Here is a 21,462-nt window from a genome sequence, read left to right as displayed (position 1 = left end):
TTTTTTTTTTTTAAGCAATCAGGATGAGTTCTAAACTAAATGGGCATTGATTTTGTTTGGAAGAATTAATGGCTGAGGTGAAATGCCCAGGAGGTCCTTGAGGAAGGAAAGCATAAAGAATTTTCAGGTTCTATTCTTCATTCAAAAGGCTCTCTTTTCCTCTAGTAATGCGAGTCCAGTTTCAGGGATCTCTTTTTTAGGAGCAAGAGGTCCTAGATTACTTTCCCCTGAGATCATTTGCAGGGTTCTCTGCAAGTCCTGATGGCTTTGACTGTACAGTGTTTCAATGTGTGAGTGAGAAGAGGTGGAGGCAGCTGGCATTCATTCCAGAAATATGTGGGCACTGGACTTTGCCAGGGCCACGCCTGGGAATGTCTCAGCTCTTCCACTTCAGGGATGCAAAAACACAGGCTGCTCCTTAGAGCTAGTTAGTTCAATCTGCCAAACTCACCTAATTTTCTTCTTGGAAAATGATTTTGTGCTTTAAAGGTCCTTACCCTTCAAAGGTGTCTGAGTCTTAGGGCACACTCGGTTAGAGAATGCCCTGGAAAAGGACATTCTCTGGAAAAAGACAGCCATAAAAAGGGTTTTTAATTTCAAAATGCCACATCATGTGCATTATGAAATGATATAAAAAGCTACAGCTGCTCTGCTAATAATACTCTACATGCTTTAAAATGAAACACTTTATGAACTTGCTGTCTTTCCTTTATCACAGCCTCAGTGCTGGTAGCCTGAAGCTAGCTATATTACCATATCAATAAATAAAGTGTCCATCTTGCTGTCTCTTCCTCACAGATAGCCTTTATGAAACTAGTAGCCCCTCTGAAGTCAACTAAGCCACTTGCATGCATCAAAATGTTTGCAGTGAAATTTCAAGGGTCATTCTTTCATTTTGGTTGATTATGTTTCATAGACACACAGATTCAGCCATTTCCCAGCCTTATCTATAAAGCATCCGCCCCTCTATTTACATGGGAAGGAATAAAGAAAAGAACAAACTACAACATGAGGGCGCTTCAAAGGCAAGGAACAGTGTTATCTGCAGAGAAACACATATCCACAGCCTGCTGCCCATAAGGAGCAGTCTGAAAAGACTAAAGCAGCACAGAGGGGAAAAGTAACACAGAGAAGGCCAGCTGTATGGTTTCCATTGTCATGTCTAGTGTAGGATAGAAGATACACTTTATTTTCATTAGGACGAAGTGAAGCTGAGCTGCCAGGCAGTGCCTTTAGATCCTGAGTGCACTCTCCAAACACAACATGTAATGAATACATGAAACAGTTCTACTTGAATGGTGCAGCCATTCACAGTGTACAGTGTGATTAGCCTGTGGTTTCACGGACAGCTCTGATGCAGCTCTCATGTCTGAGTCTGTGTCACTGGGGACTGGAAGGGATGTTGGCCACTGCCCAGCCCTTCCAAGTAGCATGTAAGGACAACTGAGGACAAGGAGTATATCAGAGCTCTAAGCTGCCCATCGGATCATTGAAACTTGAGATCTTTAAAGAAGAGTGAAAATACAAACTGTGTTAGTTCAGTAGTATAGCACAAAAACATTGTGTGAACTGTGTTGTAAGTAATCAATACTTAATGTCACAATGAGCCTTTCACAGTTTCAGAAATACCATCTTAAAGGAACGAAGCACTCAAAGGATTAAAAATGAACTTTATGTGTCCTGCTAGGATAAACAGGGGATGTTTCCATTAGGTTGATCCTGCTGTGTTACACTCAGGCTGTAGCACACAAGACAGTGTTCTATTGTCCTATATTTCAAAAACCATCTCCTACACTAAAACAGGAAAAAATCTAATTTGAAATTAACAACCCCATCATCATTTTAAGGTGGGAAAAAAAAAAAAAGAATCACACCACAGATTCCTTTGTCTTCAAGTACCACTTCCTATATTTATCCCTTAAGTTCTCACACATAGTTGATCTGCTGGAGAATAAAGTGTACATCAGCACTGGAAAGTAAGGCATTAGGTACACATGAACTGATCACATTAGTGCATAATTAGCACATAATTTTCTGGAGATCCCATATGGCTCTAATCATATCATTACCAACAGCAGCACATCATATCATCCAAAATAAGCAGGTCAAGCTTTGACCTTTATCTAGGATACATGTTTTGGTAATAATAGATAGTATTTTAGGCTAGAAATAGATTTATGCTGTAATTTATGATACAGGGTTGTTTTTTTTTTTCCCTTAAGAGTGAATGTTCTCTTTGATGATCTTGGTGATGATGTCTGCTATCTTACTGCTGTGACTGACAATAACATAACAAAGCTGACTAGATCACCAGCTCAGTCTTACAACTGAGTAAGAGTCTGGCATTTTACCAGCTCAAATAGTGCTGCACTGGCTGCAGGGCACAGGGAAAAAACCAAATATTTCAGCTGTGTAGACTGCTATACAAATAGAAAAGCAGACATGGCAGCCCTATCTGGGAAGAAAAAAGGTGCATGTGATGACCTCCTTCCTTCAAGTTAAACAAGTAAAATCTTCTCCTGGGTTATTGTCACAAGTTCCTCTCCTCTGTAAATGTGCACAAAGGGCAGTGTGCTATATCTGCAATTTGGCAGCATGACAAGAGCCCAGAGAGGATGTTTTGCAGTTAGGTCTCACTGTGCCCTGTGTGTGTGTGTGTGGTCAAGGTGCCAATATGTGACTGAGGACACAAGACAGCAGATGCCAGTTAAAACTGTCACATTTTCTTCTATTCTGCCTCTGCTCCTCAACCAGCATCTTCAATGTTGCTATTCCATGTTGACATTTCATGTGTTTTGCTCTCTATTGTGTCCTGCTTTTCTTGCACTCATTTTTTCTTGACAGAGCACTGAAGTTTGTCAGGACAAATGGAAGCTGCCTACTTTCTGCTGCATGTCCAGTATTTTGGTCACTCTCCCTTTTTGTCAAGGTAGACATAAATGTTGGGGTGTGATAGAGGTTTCTATCAGGTCTGGCACAATAAGCAGTCTGAGCTGAGATATTTTTGGCTGACAGTGTTCCAACGTGCAATGCATGGCGCAATTTACTTGGCTTTGCTTCTTTCCACAGAAATTAACAAAATCCATACGATGCTTCTTGCCTGTCAGGAAGCTATACTCTGAATTAATCTCTCATTTGGGAGACAGGCTATATGACAGAGAAGATTAATCCTAACCACAGATAACACTTCCTGTCTTTAAATAGTTTTGGTAGATAAGTAACTTCTATAATGAAACACTATCCCACAGCAGCTTGGTCTAAGCCAGGAACTTTTGAGTTTTAATTCTGACTTTCAGACAAAATCTCTTTGTGGATAAAAGTAAGTAGAAGCCTGGTTTTGCTTTTGTGATTTCTTTGACAGAGAAGGTACACCCTCAGCTTTTTTCACACTCATCAAAAGTTCCAGCTCTTCAGCACAAATGCATCCCTGCTTCTCTTGCTACTTATTTTCCTATAACCTAGTCGTAGAGTTTTCCCTGCAGATGTATTGAAAGAATAAATTATCCAATGTCAGAAAGATTTCTGAAGATGCAGGTCATGGCTTGAGGGAGATTCAGTCATGCAGAGTGCTCTGAGGTTGCTCTAGGGAGCCTGCATTGTTATCATGGTCCCCACTAGTACTCAGTATTTACTTGTAAAATGTACCCAGCAAGACCTCATTCTTGGATCTGGGTCACACTAACACTCACTACTACTCATGAGTAAGATCTGGTCCAAAACCCATTAAAATCAGAAAGAGCCTTTTCTATGTTAGATGGGTTGGAGTCAGGGCTATGCAGGATGCACCAGCCTTCCCCACTTCTGAATAGTACAGTGATGACTTAACACACAGCTGCTTTCTGAGAGCTTTTTTTTACACAACTGGGGAAGTTTTGGCCTCTAGAACATCAAGGACCATACCATAGGCACTGTCCAAACGATATTTAAAAAATAGGGTTCAGACTCCTGCAATCTCTTGGCAGTACTTGCTATTTAAATAATGTTTCAAACCCTGCAGAAATAGACTCTGCATTGTAGTGATTTTCCTCAGATTTCTTCCACCAGACAAATCAGGGAGAGCAGGCTGTGATCACCAGGTCTTGGTATTGGGGCAGAAATAAACAGAAACAGAAAATGTTGTATGTAGGAATCTCACACTTACAAGGACATTTTAAAACAAGGATTGGTGATGAGGTGAATTCTTTGAAAGAACTTGTATTTGTTTAAGGGACCTTTTCTATTCTAGCATGCAAAATATTGGGCTACATATTGGAAGTTTATTCTAAAGATAGTTGTACAGATGCAGGCGTATCACTGAGACTCCAGAAACACTGTGACTACGATTTTGACTTAAACTAGCACCAAATTATAATCGCCACATCCCAGGGCTATGCTCCTGCTTCTCCTGAGCTGTGAGCCAGATACACAGCACTACAGAGGCTTGCCTGGGTCCTACACTGCTGCAACCTTATTAAACACAGGCCAAAGTATCAGGCAAAGATTTCTGCATCCATAAAACTGGTAGCCATGAGCAGAGCTGAGTGTGATGCTTTGATGAATGTTTGAAGTAATAACCCAATATTCTTCCTTAATGGTGGGGGAATGGACTCTATGGTGGTGACTCCAGAGTGATGCTGTGGCTACTGGCACTGTCTTCTAATGCCCCATGTGACAAAATGAAAGATGAAGCCAAGTTCCGTTCTATGGTATAATGATTTTCCCTAGTGCAGATGCAGGCACAAAGATCTCAATGACTGAGGCAAAGTGGTCCTTGACCCTTTTTCAGAACTGAGTAGGAAACATGAACCAGTGCCTCTGTAACCTCAAGAGGAGCCAATAGCTATAGTAATGGTTAACCAAAAAAGAAGATCACCTGTTTAGCCTCCCAGGCCAAGCAGTGAGAAGCAAATAAGGTTTCTGTTTCATGGATTAGAAGCAGGGAAACTCCTTTATCTGTGTTTGCTTTTGGCTAGGCCTTTACTGGCAAAGGGCTTGGGCAATGTAATTGAATGACTGTGCCAGTTCAGTCCTGCCTGTGAGCAGCTGTTTGAGGTAATTTCCTCCAAACCTTCAGCTTTGTCCCATTTGGAAGTCCAGACAGCAGGGCTTTAGAGCATTGAGACTCCAGGCACCCAGCTCTTTGCAGAGAGCAATGGTGCCTCTGCCCGGGATGGAAACTGCACAGCCACTTTTTCTGCCTTTTTTGATTCTTTCATTTAAACCAAATGGGCCAAACAGCACTTTAATAACAATTGCATTCAAATGGAATGGAAATGCTGACTGTTAGGGCTAATATCCATGAGGAATATTGCTGTAGAGAGGGTTTCCAAGAAGAGTTCTTAAACCAAGTTTCTCAGTTAGTGGCCTAGGCTACAGCTAAGGTATCTCAGTATAAGGATAATGTTTTTTGGAGGCAGTGTGGGGTCAGCATAGGAATAATTTATCTTAGTTAACTGTAACCTCTAGCACTAGATCAGACATCCTACTTAAAAATAGGCTTTAGATACTCTGACTTTTAACTCTAGTAGTTGAAATTTAAGCTCCAAATATTTAAATCCCTAAATATAAGTGGCCTGGTTTTCCGGGGTGCTAGGCATATGCAATGCCTATTGATTTCAATGAGAATGTCAACCATTTTAGAAAACCAGGCCATTGAATTTAGTCATTGATACATAGATTCCTAACTTTAAGCAGCCAGGTTTGAAATATTTTCTAGCTTTATGTGGTTCTGCTTCAGCTTCAGTAGAAACTCAGTTTCATGAAGTGAAACCTTTAGCACCCTTGGCTTACCCCCTTCTAGCCCTATTTTCCATGCTGTGGTAAGTATTCACTTAATCCTGATTTTGCAGAAGCAAAAAACAACATCACATAAATTTAAAATACTACTTGAGTGACCTTATCTTTATACAACAATTAATTCTGAGACAGAAGGAAATTTGTGCTGCAGAAGTATTCTCTTTAGTACAGATTACACATTCCAGTGGGAAAAGCAAAATTAAATACATGGTCAAGTTGAATACGAACACTGGGTTCCAACTACATTTGGACTGCATCACAAACTAGTAATACTAGAAAAATTAAAATGAGCACTATTTCTTTGCTGTATTCTAGATTAATTGTGCTAATCCCACGTGACAGTTGACTAGAAAGGAGTAGGAATGGATGTAGCAGGAAACTGTGTGCCAGGTCTGTTCTAGATTGAATCTACCAACTGTTCAAACACAGTCCTACTGCAGGGACAACTAAATAAATATGCTTAACCCATGTCACTTACACTAGCTTGGCATTAGCCACAGTGACCAAAAGACTTTCCTCCAAGGACACTCACTTATCTGTTAGAGTTATAAAGGCTGTTAAAATTTCCTTTCTCTGACTGATACTCATATAATGGCACAGGCTTTCAGTGGACTTAGCCTTAGACTTTCAGAGAGAATTAGCAGCACTTGTTGCTTGAATACATTTCATTGCCACCTGTGGATTCTTTGGGTTAAAAGGAGGCAGCAAATACATCAACACTTAGGGAGCCATTTGAATCTTAAAATCCTAATGTGAGAAGCACCTATAGAAGGTTGCAAATAGGCTGAACCTTCGCACTGGAGTGAATAATGTATATTAACATGTCCAAAACTGGGTCAAGAGAAACAGCAAATTGATTAGACATACCTTACAGGGGGCAAGGGTAAGATGGGAACAGAGAGGTGGAGTTATGGATGTTTTGGAGACCAAAGGATGTGGTGGAAGGAGAATTATCTTTTTTGAAAGGAGGGCATTTGTTTCCAAGGGATAAGCCTGCGCTTCAATACCTACACTGTTCTGCACACAACTTTCTGAGCAGCAGTAATTCAGGCTCTGGGTACATTTTCATCTGGAAGAGACATTATGCTTCTTCCTTCAGTATGCTCCAGAATTCTTGTTAATTCACTGTCACACTCTGAAAGGTGGAACTGCACAGGAGCAGTCAGATGAGCAGTGAGTAGGTAACAGCATTTCTGCTATCAGCTGCTTAACACAAGGCACTGCCAGGTTACTTAGTGAAGGGGAAGTCTAGAATAAGAGTGATGTGGACTTGGCATGCTGAGAATCTGGTTGCAATCTGACACTGGTATTTAGTGGCAGGATTTCTATTTAGCTAGCTAAAATTGTTTACAGTGGTGTACAAATAGCTCAGAATGCCCATTTTTCTGACTTTTTGGACACAGCCATAATGTTTTAAACACAGGTGTTGGGCTAGGTCTCATGTCTTTGACAATGTACACAACGAACCCATGACATAGTCATAATGACATCCTAAGTAAACCTGTACAATAAACATGCCCAAGCAAACAAAAGACAAGGAACATATGGGGTGCTGTTGAGGTTGGTTTCTGCTTGGTTATAAAACAAAACCCAAAGTGAGCACCATTCATAAACTATTTAAAGAAGACACAGCTGCAGTTTGAATCTTCACTTCCCCAGCCTGGCCCAGCTGCACAGACCCTAATTACCACTGGTTTTTGGCTGTGATAGAGGAGAGTTCTCAGGAAGCAGCCAGTACATGAAGAACCTTGTCACATCCAGTGCATTAAGAGCCCTCAACACCCTCCTGCAGCTGCAAGGGGCCTGACACCACCCCTCAATCTCCTGCTCCACAGTCCTAGCAGAGGAGACATGCAGACATGCTACAGCAGACATGCAGCCCAGCTTACAGAGCTGTGACCCCCACTGCCACCACAACATAACCTGCCTTGGGGACGGGCCTGCAGCTGCAGCTCAGATCCCATTTCTGGTGAGACTTGAGCACAGCCTGTCACCTTGAATGTTCTCCAATGCATTTGTAAATCAGCAGGGGTAAACCCCTAAAAGACTTCTTTTATTATTATGTGCCATTTATTATTGTACTAAAACAGAACTCAGGCTCCTGTGCAAAAATTTTGTCCTGATGGAATAAGACAGATGAAGGTATTTGGAGCTGCTGAAGCTGAAGCAGCCCTGCAGGATCTGTCACTCTGGCCAGGTAGCTCAGTAGCTGAGGGTCTCTGGGCTGCCCACTTTAACCAGACCAGCTGTCCACTGTGTCCAAGGGCAGCGTGTGCTGCTCGCACACTGGCTGTTAGGGCAGCCAGTCTGTTGTACAGATGATGCAGCCTGGATCTGTGGGATTTGCTGCCTGCTGCCTGAGTCAGTACTGACAGCACAGGCAGCAGTAGGGGTGTGGTAACCCAGGTCCTGTCTCTGCTCTCAGTGCTTGTTTATGCCAGATACTCACACATATGTGACAGGGGACATATGTTTTACTAAAGAGCCGAAATGAGTTTTGACACAATGAAAAAGTGGGAAAATATCCTGTGGAGGAAATGGGAAAGGAAGGACGAGAATAGCAAAAATAAAAACAGGCAGTTGCACACATAGATTTTGTGCACTGTAAGCATTGGCAGATTGCTACTCTAAGATATTTGTATTCCTCCTGGTTGCTTTGGTGGTGTTATCTACTTTACAAATGTCAAAATGGAGTGCATATGGAAGAGGTTTGCAAGGGACTGTGCAGTGGCCTCATAGATTGCTCCACTGAGTTTGAGAGCACAAAGGAGAAGATAGCTTGTAGTTATAGCCGGCAACTAATCAGTAGAAATGGAATAGATAGCTAGATTTTGATGGGTTTTACAAGAATTTGAAGCTCATGTAATGAGGGTGTACTGGGCTGGGCAAATTGGTTAACATTAATGGATCTTTGGGAGGGTCTGGAGGCCCTGGAGGGAGTAACAGGGCAGCAAAATCACCTAGCATACAAGCATGCACACAGCTCAAGAAAGAGAAGTGCCAGTAAGGTGCTTCCAAGGTGACCAGAAGAACTCATTGAGGTTGGCAAGCATGAACAGGGCTACACTAATAAATAAAAAACCATAGAGTTGCTGGTGGGCTCTGTTCTTTGATGTTATTTTCATGTTGTGTTATCTAGTTTGTTACTAGTTGGCATATACAATAGATGTTGCAAGTTTTTTTCTGTCTGTTTTAAGCTTAGTTGTCAGGTAAATAATCAGGAAAATCATGGGGTTTAAATATAATTTCAAAAATAATTCTTAGAAAGAAATTTATATATTTTTCTGATTAAAAATCTGTCACTTCAGTGCACACTTATAAGCTTTCCAGTTGCATTTATAAAAAGATGTTTAACAAGAAGGCAGCATCCAGTTATGATTGTAATGTGACTTACAGAAAACCTATCTGAGATAACATGAGTCAAAAGAATCCACTGGGTCTTCTCTTTCTCTACATATACACATTGATACAGTACAAGTGAAAATGAGTTTCAAGATCTGAATAAATGACAAGGTACCTTTCAATTACACAGTATAATTTTGCAGGATTTGTCTCTTAACCTTTGAAACTTTATGCTGTTCAATTCCTTCCTCAGAAATCTTGTCCACACAGACTTAGAAGTAATCCCCTAATGAGCAATATAAGTGCGGTAGAGTAAGATGGAGGGGGATTTTATTTTCAGCTTTCTTAACACCATATGTTCACTTAATCCCACTCTTCATTTAGCTAAAGGTAATCCCTGAGTACTTGAGAACAAATTACATGCAAACATACATTATGTGTATGGGTGATCTGTATATAACTCTGCACATGTGTCTTAGACTAAGAAATCCCACTGATAGCTAAGGCAGTTGAATTTTCCCATACAGAAGCTCCCAAGTCATCTATCTCAAAAGTATACATTAACATTCAAGAAGGAAGTTTTCTCTGAAGGAATTACTAATGAGAATTGCTTGGATTTTTTGCTCATCAAATCTTGAATAAAAATCTTCAAATTTATTCTTAAGTGCCATTTAATTTTTCTTGCCTCATCACTAAAATGATTCAAAAAATCATAATAGCTCTTTCTGATAAGTCCAGAAACATCATGCAGACCACTTAAACATGCCAAAATGTTTATTTTCCACTTTTCAATTCAGAATGGGAGCTTTAAAAAAAATTGTAGACATTTCAAAGAACAATGATAAAAATGCTGTAATTTTCTGTTCAAAAATCTACTGTCCAGTTATCTATGGCTGTTCAGAAAAAGAATCTGAAACTTCCCACAGCTGTTTTCAGTCACTCACTGAAAGAACAATTGCTCCAATTTAAACTACTTATTTTAAAAAATGTTAACAGTCCAGCCAATATCACTTAAGTGGTCAAGACAGAAATTCCAGTAAATCCTAATGTATAATTTAAAATATATATGTCAAATATTTCATATTTGCATAAAAATGACAGGGAAAAAATTGTTCTGCTCTGTAAACATTTGGTACAGTTAAATAACAGAACTTCTGGAAAAAGCTGTACTTTCTACCTTGTCTTGCAAATAAATTAGTGCCAGGTGTCTCCTGAAATGAAAAGTCTATTTGAGCAGGTCACTTTCCAGGATGAGATCTGAAGACAAGATGAGGGTGAAGATGTGTAGGAAGAACAGCTAATGCTGCCTGGAAAAACAAACCATTGCCAGACTGAGTATACCAGAGATGTGTCAATCTTCCTCTGCAGCTCCAGAAACTGAAACATTGCTGCAGTGCATCCACATAAATCTCCTCCTGCAATTATGGCCAGTGCACAAATGGGTTTGACTGAATTTACCTCTGTAAAGAAAGGAAACTATATGTAGTCTTTTGGATTTTCACAGTGATATTCTTTGAATATCTAAAATTCAGTTCTCTCTCTGGCAACAATGTAACTGATATCCCTATTTTATTGCACATTGATAAAGTAATTTGCACTTTAAAAATTATTAAATCAGATCTAGCAGGTAATTATTCTGTATTGAGTATTAACTGCATATAAAGTATTTGGTGTAGAAGGATATTTCAATATTTTCAACATTTACAATAAAATGCTCTTTTTCTACCTCAGTAAGCAAAAGATGTCCTGAAGTAAAAATGTTCTGAAGTGAGCTGAATTTTCAGTGTAAAATGAGAAATGTTGTCATGGAGGAAGTAAAAATAAGTTAAAAGTAATCTGAAAGGTAAATGACTGCTTGTTGTTTTTTATGCCTTACTTTGTAACAGTAACGCAGACAACATGAACTCCAAAGATCTTCTGAGAAGTGCTTTCCAGCCTGACCCAGAGAAATGCCTGATTCAGGCCCCTGGGTTATCCTGGGGCTCTTCCAGTTTGCCATCAAGCACAACCTTTATACCTGAAGAGCCAGTATAGTCATATCAAGAAGGTTATTACAAGAAAATAAGAACTTTTCAGGAAAAATTTGGATCACAAAGTAGAAGTAGCAAAGAGAAACAAAATGAGTTTCTTTTCCCACCCCACTTTGCCACTCACCTCCCTCAGTATTTCAAACATATTGTGGATTTGATTATTTTATGTAAAGCAGTTGTTCTCAAGAGTGCAAAACTTCTGGTACTCTGCTGCCATTTCACTGTGATGTTAATGACCAAACTTCTGCCTTTACATTTTAGCAATGGGATCTTTTGAAATGGTGATGTTTGCCACTATGCTTAAAATTCTAATGCTGTTTGAATAAATGTAGGGAAAAGAATCACTATTTGTATTTTAAGTGAATAATGTTCCAGAACCTCAGCATTTTAATGAATAAGTAATCTCATAGTTTTCAGAGACAGATAAAGACTATATTTATTTGTAGAATTGTTTGCAAAATAGTTGCCATAGCTTTGATTTCTTTTTTTAGACCACACTTAACCCTGTAGTGACTTTTCTAAAAACTGACCATAACAATGTCCTCTAGCATTTGTTTACATCATCCCCCTTCCTGTTCATGCCACCTTTTCTTCCCCATGTTAATGGCCATTTTCTGATTCATCTTCACCACTGAAATTTCTTTCTCTGGGTTTTGAAGATATGGACAGGTAGAAAAGTGTTGGTTCTCCTGTCTCCAGGAAGATGATGAAAAACCTTGCTTTACAAATCGCCAGTGCATCTGATGTGATTGAGACCCACACTGACTTTATTTTCCCTTGTAATTATATTGAATGAGCTGAAGGAAAAAAAAAGGCAGCAGGAGAGTATTAATAGATTCTCACAGAGTGTGATAGATATAAAGGCCTGTAACTGTGCTTCAGAAAATCACTCATTTATTTGCCTTTCAGTAAGAGTCTCTAGAAATAGAAGCATTTTACATTATTTTGTTCCTAAGGATATAAAAATATATACATTTTTAATTGCACTGTGGAGAAGGAAAATTAATAAAGACAACTGCGCCATTCCCCATTAGTGGAAATGCCTGCAGTTAACCTGCCTCAAGCACTTTCAATATCACTGAATCCCTTGGGTGGGATTTTCCAAAGTGCCAGCATTAGCTCAGCCCTGCTCCCATTAAAATCAATTACTGACTTTAGCCTGGGAGGAGAGTCCAGAGAGTCCCTGTGGTGCCCTGTATGGTGGAAGATCCTCATCTTCTGTGTGTGTTGTTCCTTCCCTATTTTTATGTGCATGGCTGCACAGGTGCTCTGATACATTCATGAGGGCCAGGGTTTGCCTCAGAGGATTTAAAAAGGAACGAGAAAATTAACTGTGCAGAATAAAAAGTAATGGAGGGTAGCAGAGATCATGGAGGCAAGAGGAGCTTCATGTAAGATGAAATTTCATCAAGTGTATACAGAAGTTGCCTAATCGCAGCCTCTATGCCCCAATTCATAGAGCAAAACCTACCAGAACATGTTTTCAATATGATTTCACACAGTATGCTTTCTGTCTATGGAATCCAATTGTAATGGGCAGTCATCAAGGCAAAGAGTTTAGTAGAATTAAAAAAGAGATTTAAGAAGCTTTGTGAGCAAAGACAAAATTTGCAGCTGTATGCTCCAGATTACAACAATGCAGGGGACAAACAAGCTTCCTGCTTCAGCAGCATAAGCTGATTGCTTTGATGGTAAAGAAGAAATGGTTTTTTTGGTATGTGTTAGCCATGATGATTTATTGAGATCTGTGATGGGGTGGTTTGAGTCTTCATTAAAAGGACTGGTAATGATAACGAATGCTATAGATTATTTGCTAGTCTGAAATGCTGACATTTCCATAAAAAGAGTATCAATAGTAAGTCTGTAATGAAGTCCCCTCCCAAGCAAGGGACTGATTTGGCATTGATGAGAGCAGAATTCAGACTTTGGCTATAAACAAGGTATCCTTTCTGACTCTAAGGAAGTATTATTCTCTCATCACCTGAGAAACACAATGAGTGCTTCTCTAGTTCTTAGAGGTGGAATGAAGGGAAAATGCATGAAGAAAAGAGTGGTTATATTTTCATCCACAGACATTCTGTTCTTTGGATTCAGAGCTGTCATCCCACTGTAATTCAGGTGTCCTTCAGCTGGAATTAGCCAAGATTTTTTTCTCATTTACACTGATTAAATGAGTCCAGAAAACAGTGTTTCCATTCCAGTGTTTGTGCTGCTGCTCCTCTGAACCCGTTCCCCCATGCAAATGGCAGCAGCCTTCCCACTGAACGGTAGCCCTGGCTTAGCAGGCTTAAGCCAGAACATGAGGAGTTTCTACAATGGATTATGTATCATGCTGGCTGGCTTGAAACCCCAGGAGCTCCTGTCCAAGTCTGCATTCCTATTACAGGTTAGTGCTGTCATCATACCAGTTGCTGCAAGGTCAGAACCCCTTAATGACATCGTTGTTCATAAACAGTAGATAAGAGAGAAGACATTTTTAATGTAAGTCTGGATGAAATTAATTATTGATGTTAATGGCTATGGGTGCTATACCTGTTGCTAAGAAATGCTGTAATACTTTGTCAGAATTCCCATTTGGAAATGCCATTATAGCTAGGGGAGCAGTGATAGATACAGTATAGATTGAGCAAGCTATTGATGAACAGGAAAGGCTTTTTGAGGATTTTGTCTTTTTAAGGATTTTTGCCTTGAACCCTGTAGCTAGCAAAAGAAGTTCACAAAGAAGCAGGTAAAAAGCATCAGACTGCCCTTGTCCTTGTTAGAGCTGGCAGGCACCATAAGTGCTCAAGGTTCCATGATGGTATAGTTGCAGGGATATTTAGATGTACCTACACATGCACACACATATAGTTTTGATTGATAGTCTAGGTCAGACCCAGCAGGTCTTCACCAGAATATGAATTTTCAACTGCTCAAGTCATTGAGCTTTCTTAGGTCCAACAAAGCAATCAAGATGAGAGTTTATCTTAATTTTGAACTCTCATATTTCCAGCCCTTGCTTGGTGTATCCTTCACAGAAATTCTCCCAGCTATCTAATGATCCAGAAGCCTATGTAACCTTTGCTTATTTATGTTTTCTTATTCAGGATTATTTAAATAAAGAAAATAAAACCTTTGAAGGATTCAAAATTAAGCTCAACTGCCAACAGTGCTTAGCTGTAAGTGAAGTTGAGATTGATAGGCAGCATTTAGGAGAAGAAAGGGTCAACAGCCACAGAATTATTTCCCTGATTTAAAAAATGATCCATTTTATCCTTTTTTATTACAATGCAGATATACATTTAAACCAACCTTTTAACCTTCTCAAAAGGTTTCACTTATTTTTTAAATTCATTACCTGTTGATTTCATTGGAGGATGCGTGACTAAATTTCCTAGTCATAAACCTTACCTAACATCTGCAGCAGGTATGTACTATTTCCTTGGCCTGGGAGATGATTTTACATTAGTAACTTGTGTCTGTAATTGGATAGTGGCTCTGTAGGATGCACACAGATCCAATCTGGTCCTCAAACTTCAAATAGTCTAGCTCTGGTCTCTACATTAAATCAACTCTGTTGTCTGTTGTCTGTTGTCTGCTCAGGCTCAGGGACAACTTACAAGTTTGATATAAGAGAATAATATTCCCATATGCCAAAAACAGAGTTTGCAGTATCAGTTGCAGCCTCTTTTTCCTTTTGAGGGAATTTCATAGCTGAGGGTATGAAGCTTTGCACACTTTATAGCTGTGCAGTTCCTGAGCTGCAGTGTTGCAGAACGTGAGACTTGGCAGTGCTTCTGTTCTGGGTCAGCTGCCATGGAGCTGCCCTAAGGAACCTGGCCATGGCACACCCAAGTTACTCCTTACATTGCCCATGCACTCCCTGTGCTTCCTCTGGCCATCTGAAGCCTGCTTCTGGGGGAGGTGTTGTCATTCTAATCCCTTCAGGGTCACAGAGGATCAGTAGGAAAGTGTGGTGGGATTAATACAACCTCCAGACAAAGTCTAACCTGCTGATAACATCAGATTCATAGTCTCTGCCAGCTCACTCTCACTGCTGATATGCTGCAAGTGCAGAACAGCACTGAAATCTGAAGTACTTACCACTTTTATTAAATAAATGTGAGCCCAGACACCTCTAAATTGTGGAACATCACAAACCACGAAGCAATATATGAGTAGCAGTCTAGAATTTGGAACAGTTGGATTAAAAATATTTTATTTGCAACTCCAGAAGACTACGGTAGTCTCTTGGTGATGAATGCATGTATTTTTATTCCATATTGATAATTCATATATTTCTGCATCCATAACTTTGATCTTGTCTGGGATGTTGCTAATTGGCAACATTTCATTATGTTGTCCAGAATTTTTAAGTGATTACATGTTAAGGTGAATTTATATAGCACAGATTTTAGATGTTAGAATTAAATGGGTGAACTTTGTTTTTCAAATTATTTAATTGTATGTACACATTAAAATATTTTTCTCATGTACTAGCCTGTATTTTAAACAGATCTTCAAGTTGCTGTTGACCTAGCTTGCAATCCCATTGTTAAATTAGTACTTACAGCAGTAAAACAACAAGCGTCATTTTGCATAATTGTTCACATTTATGGAAAATACTGTACTTGGACTGAAGTTTTGTGCCTGTCGAATACTAGATAAACGCTGATGTAAAACACGCCTGTGCCCTGTCACGATAGACAGCGGTTGTAGCACAGGGGAAAAGCACGTTCGCGGAGGAAGGCAGCGTGCACGCCACCTCTCCTGCGCTGCAGCTTGGAGCCCCAAGGCAATAAACTGTAATTAAGCGAATCTCCCCTCCTATAGCACTACCTGCAGTAGCAAGCAACTAGCGTTTATTCCATTCTGTAAATAACTTTCAAAATAGTGATCTCGGCCCTGAAGCTGTGGTAGGATGAGAGACGGGGGCAAACCCTTCGCCGGGCCAGAGGCGACGCGGTCCGCGGCTGGCCCAGGGTCAGCGAGACACACGACCGAGGACTTCGGTAGGATTTCGTAATTTGTCGACAACAGAAACCTTCGGCGATCGGAACAGGGAACGTCCCGCAGCGCCTTTACCTGCGGACGGAACCGCAACCCCAAGCTGCCTGGAGCGCGGGCAGCGCCCGCCGAGAGCGCGCCGGCACCGCCCGGACCCGCTCAGCGGGCAACGGCACCGCAGGGATCGATCGGCAGCGAGGGATCGGCAACGCAGGGATCGATGGGCTCCGCGGGGATCGGCAACGGCGGAGCGGCTCCGCGGGGATCGATGGGTTCCGCGGGGATCAGCACCGGCGGAGCGGCTCCGCGGGGATCGATGGGCTCCGCGGGGATCGGCAGCGGCGGAGCGGCTCCGCGGGGATCGATGGGCTCCGCGGGGATCGATGGGCTCCGCGCGCCCAGCGGCCGCTCCGGCGCTGCGGGTCCGTCGCCGCCCCCCGTGGCTGGCGCCGGTCCCGGCAGGGCGGGGCGAGGCGCGGCCCGCGCGCCGGAAGTGAGCGGCGGGGGGAGCCGGAGCGGCGGCGGTGCCCGGGCGGCAGCGGCGTGTGGGGAGCGGCGTCTCCGCCGCTGGGCAGGGACGCGCCTCGGCCGCCGGGTGGAGGCGGTTCCGCGCTCGGCGAAAACAAGGAACGGGAAAGGAAGGGAGCGGCGAAAGGAGCCGGTATCGGCGGCCACCATTAGTGGAGGCAGGAGGAGCAGCAGCAGCAGCCGCCGAGAGGGTCTGCGGGCGGAACGGACCCGGGTGCGCCGCCGGCAGCGAGCGGGAGCGAACGCGGCGCCTCGCCCCTCTGTTCTGTGGGGCGTCGCCGCTTCCCGCCGGGGCTCCCCCGGAGTCGGGGCGAGGTGAGTGGCGGAGCCGCCTTCGTGTCGCTCCTTTCTGGGGGGCGGCGGTGGCAGACGGGCGGGCGGCGTTTCCTGCCGCGTCCCCTCGGCCCCCGAGCCACCGCCGAGGCTGGGCGGGAGCACGGAGCGAAGCGTGCGGGAGGGGTGCGCGTTCACCGGCCCGCGCCTGTGCCCCGCGCCCCTCCGCGCCCCAGACACCGTCGGGTGTTTTTTTCTCGAGAGGCTCTGGTAGCTGGTGGAGGATTCTGGTATGTGTGTGCCCCCGGGTTTTCCCCGATTGAGGCATGTCTCGGAAGAGGCTGGGAAGTCAGCCGGGGATGCGCGAGGGATGTAGTGTGTGGCATCCAGACAATGTCAGCCTGGGTGAGTCCCCACCCTGTGCAGCCGCAGGCAGTCGGGTCCCCGGCGCAGACATCGCGGAGGAGCGCGCTGCCACCCGCGGAACAAAACGCGCAAATCCTCGTTCCTTTTGCAAGAAGGAATGATGGGTTAAAAACGCAACACCAAACCTGAAACCTGTTAAGCATACGACCTACTGAAGGCAGGCTGGTTTGCAAAGAGCCTCCCAAGCAAGCTTGATCCCTGCGTTGGTTTTCATCAAACTGAGAGTATGGTATATTATTATATCTGTATGGGGAAAACCATTGATGGTGGGAGGGAAAGGAGGAGTGTCTGTATACACGAGTGTCACATGACCTTGTAAAATTCATATGCCTATACTTATTTTTCTCTTGTTTTAAGAAGCCGCTGACTTACCTGTTCATTTTGGAAGGTTGCATTTCTTTTGGATTTGTTATCTTGTGAGGCAGAAAACAATCCGTGTGTTTGAACGCAGTCTTTGCGTTTTATCATTTTTACTAGGATTTTATATTTTTACTGGGCTGTAGGTGTTTAGAAGGAGATGAACAGCAGTCTGTGTAGTGCAATTTATTTTTTACTGGTGGATTATAGGTATACTCCATTTGGCAAATGTAAACTATTTCATATGGCTATTATCTTTACATTACCATTCATGTGGTGGGTGGATGTTTTGTGAGACTGTAAAATCACACCCACTCCATTTTGAACAAATTGTCTCTTTTTGTCTGTTCCACCTAGTGCCCTTCAGACATGGATAGGTTAGCCTGTTAAATACCTTAGAGAAGAGGAATTAATTGATTAATTCTAGATATTTATTGAAACAATATGTCTATAATAACAGATCTTCCAATTGTATTGTCTTTAATCAGCTTTTCTGTGCTGAGCAGTTTCCTGTTAAAATAGAGGAATGGTAAAATTACTTGATAAATCATTTTGAAGAACAAAAGTATTGGTCATCATCTAGGAAATACTTTCCACGTTAGATCTATAAAGATCTAGACATCCATATTTAATACGCTGATATCATTCTTGGGTGGGTGTGGTGGATAGTGGAACACAGAACTGGTTTTCTGCACCCAAGTTGGTATGTGATTTTTTGTATCACTGGGTGATACTCAAACTACCATACAGAAATCCATATTACAGAAGCTTTTTGCTTTCATACAACAGAAAGGTAAGTGGCACCAAGGAATTTATTTATTGCCCTCGTACAGTTTTCATTTTCAGGTATTTCCTTAAAATGGCTTCATTTTTTATGCTCAAATGATATGCAATGAAGCGTCCTTCTACCACTGATTCTCTGATTCAGCATGTGGTGACAGTGAGAAAAGTATTAGTAAGAGATAAATCACAGTTAAGGAAAGCAATACAGTGTACTGGCTGTTAATTTATTGAAAGAGTATAAAAAATAATGTGAACGAGAGTGCTGATAAATTTTATATAATCTTCAATCTGCCTTCTTTGTATAGTATCTTGAGACTACTGCCTTCAGGTTTGGATTTAAAGTAGTTTTTGTACAGTGGAGTAGTGTATTGACATAAACTGCTTTCAGCTTCCTGTGTGTTGGAGCCTGTTCCTTTCTTAGTGAAGTAAGCCTGGGTACAGAGAACACCTGTTGGTTTAAAGTATTGTGTGAAACTGCTGCAATGCCTTTCGTAGGTTACACATAATACTTTAAACCAACGCTGGGCTTGCTGGGGTTGGTTTTAAGAGGCATTGTTTTTCAAAAGGATGTCTCAGAGTTCTGGCTATCAGAATATTTGGGTATAGCTTTGTTTCCCCCAAACCACGAATCTTGTTTCGGCGTTGCTTCTTTATTTGAATTTGGTCCTTTGTCTGTTCCTTTAGCATTAAGTTTTTCAATAGAATCAACTGGCTTTTCTACTTAAAAAAAGTTAATTCTTTGTGATTTAAACTGTAGATCTTCATCCTGTGTTAGTCTTATCTTTACTGGTCATACTTGCCTTCCTTCTTCAAATGTTTTTCAGCCGCTGGAGAGGGAAGTAAAAACCTATCAAAGTGGGACAGAGTTAAATCTGAGTGATTAAGTCAGGTAAATACTAGGAAGAATAGTACTGGAGGTCTTAGCCATTAAGTAATTTACATCACCTTCTTAATAGAAAAATAATCCAAATTGCTTGTGCTACAAATGAAGCCAAAGGTTACAAAATAATCACATTCTGCCTTTTTTGTTGTGTTTTATTACGGAATTTTCAAATAGAACTGAAATAATGTACTTCACAGCTTCCCATTAACATCTGTTCATACTGAGAATCCTGCTGATTAAATCTAGAACCTCTTACATACACTTACCAAACCAGAAATGTCCAATTTCTGTTTCTGGCCCCAACAATTAGCCATTTTGCCATGTTTCACACTCTTTCTCTGCAGTTGCTAGAAGAAAATGTGTTGGTTTACAGTGGAATCAGACAATGTCAGATAAGCAAGCCTTATAAAAAGGTGATCCAGATGTTTTATTGCTAGGAGTTAATAATACCTTGAAATTACACCAGATTGCTAAGTAGTCAGGTTTAACCTGTTTCTGTGTGGATTGTTAATTTTGTTTCAGAAAATGTAAATTATGAAACAAAAGTTGACATATTGAGTAAGTCCTCTTAAGAATTCAAAAAATACCTTTGATAATTGGAGGTCACAGATTTTGAGTGAGTACACACACAGAATGTTTTCTACCTTTAGGAATGTCTACTAGGTTAGGTAATGCCAGGAAATGAACTTGTACTATAATTGCCCTTTACAGTTGTTCTTCAGATTAGCAAGGGATTTGAACTTCTCTTGTTAATCTCCAGATATTAGTTTTTATGTGTTAATACTAGAAATTAGTAATAATTACCCAGTTAAACAAATGGGTCCCTGTGAGAAAGAACTGAAATTCAGTAATGATAGAGGTTGCTTCTAATCCTTCATATAGGAAAATTGTATAAAGACTAAGAAAAGTATCTGCAGAATATTTTTATGCAGCTGGATCCAGATATATTGACTGATATTTTCTGACATTTTAGTGAATTAAAGTCAGTTCTCTGTTTTGTTCCAAGTAGGAATTTTAGTAATTTTCTATGTCCAGCTTTAGCAGAAGTGTTTTGTGTAAGATGTTAAACAGATTGTTTGTTGAACTTGTTTTTTAAAATCCATCTGTTAGTGAAGAGCTCTTGAAGTGTCTTGGTCTGGAAGGTGCCGCTGTACTTGTATTGTACAGAGGAAGATGACGTATATAAGGATTTGAAATTGTCCTGATATTAAATAATAGGAAAATCATTTGTTGCCATCTTCTATCATAATGAGTTAGTTGGATTTTAGGGGGCGTCAGGGGAGGGAGGCCTGGGGGGTGGGGAAGGAATTCCGGGAATGATACAAAAATAGTCACAGGACATAATTTTCACCCATTACAGAATTTCTAGTCTCAAAAATAAATAATTTTAACAAATTATTATAAAATTTATTAAATCTTCATTGTCTTTGGTCTTTTCAAGACACCAGTGTGTAAGGTGAAAGTTCTTATATAAAAATATTGAGAGTCTGGTAAGGGAATTATTATTCACAGTAGTAAAACTTATAGTTACTTAAGTAAATATTATAGTATTCAATAACTCAGGTTGCTGGTAAAAATGCACTGATCTTGCATGGCATAAATGGTAAACTGCATGTAGATTATCTTCTGTTAAAATTATCCAAATTATCATCCCTTATTGCAATGTTAACATTGTGTTATTCTAATTGTTGTATTTGACATCTGCTGAAATGGTCATGTATGGTGTGAGGGTACTCTGTCAAGTGTTTAGAATGCCAAATTGTGTTCATATGCAAACACCTTACTGTTTTCTACTGTTTATACAACAGACTAACTGATTTCTAGCAGATCAGCATTAGAAGGAAACAGGTGCAAGAAGTAACATTACTCTCCAGTTTTGTGACTGCTAAGTTTTTTGTGTCAGTATTGGACTTTCATGTAAAAATGTCTTGGAGAAGTATATAACCTGATCATTTTTCCCAAGTGTAGATCTGATTTGAAAAATATGCTGTCTAAAACACATGTACAGAAAAGGGCTGGAGGGAAGCTTATTGGCATCCTTCATCCTGTCTGGTAACTTCACCCTTCAGAAAGTTTCAG

General features: G+C 41.1%; 1 protein-coding gene across 3 annotated transcripts in view; it reads left to right on the top strand.

Moving 5' to 3' along the window:
- RAPH1 (Ras association (RalGDS/AF-6) and pleckstrin homology domains 1) overlaps window positions 1-21,462 on the top strand; it is a 151,516-nt gene that overhangs the window by 48,010 nt on the left and 82,044 nt on the right. For 2 of the 3 annotated variants that reach the window (XM_021531342.4, XM_085585185.1), the window contains exon 1: window positions 16,640-16,976. The exons of the other annotated variant lie outside the window; for it this stretch is intronic. The gene's annotated coding sequence lies outside the window, so the exon portion shown is untranslated. Of the gene's footprint in view, window positions 1-16,639; window positions 16,977-21,462 lie in introns of those variants that run through there. 3 annotated transcript variants of the gene reach the window in all.

The sequence above is a fragment of the Lonchura striata genome, chromosome 7 (assembly GCF_050655825.1).
Source record: "Lonchura striata isolate lonStrDom1 chromosome 7, ASM5065582v1, whole genome shotgun sequence".
NCBI classification, from domain to species: domain Eukaryota; kingdom Metazoa; phylum Chordata; class Aves; order Passeriformes; family Estrildidae; genus Lonchura; species Lonchura striata.
Note: the sequence above shows the minus strand (reverse complement) of the source record. Positions and strands in the feature narration are given on the sequence as shown.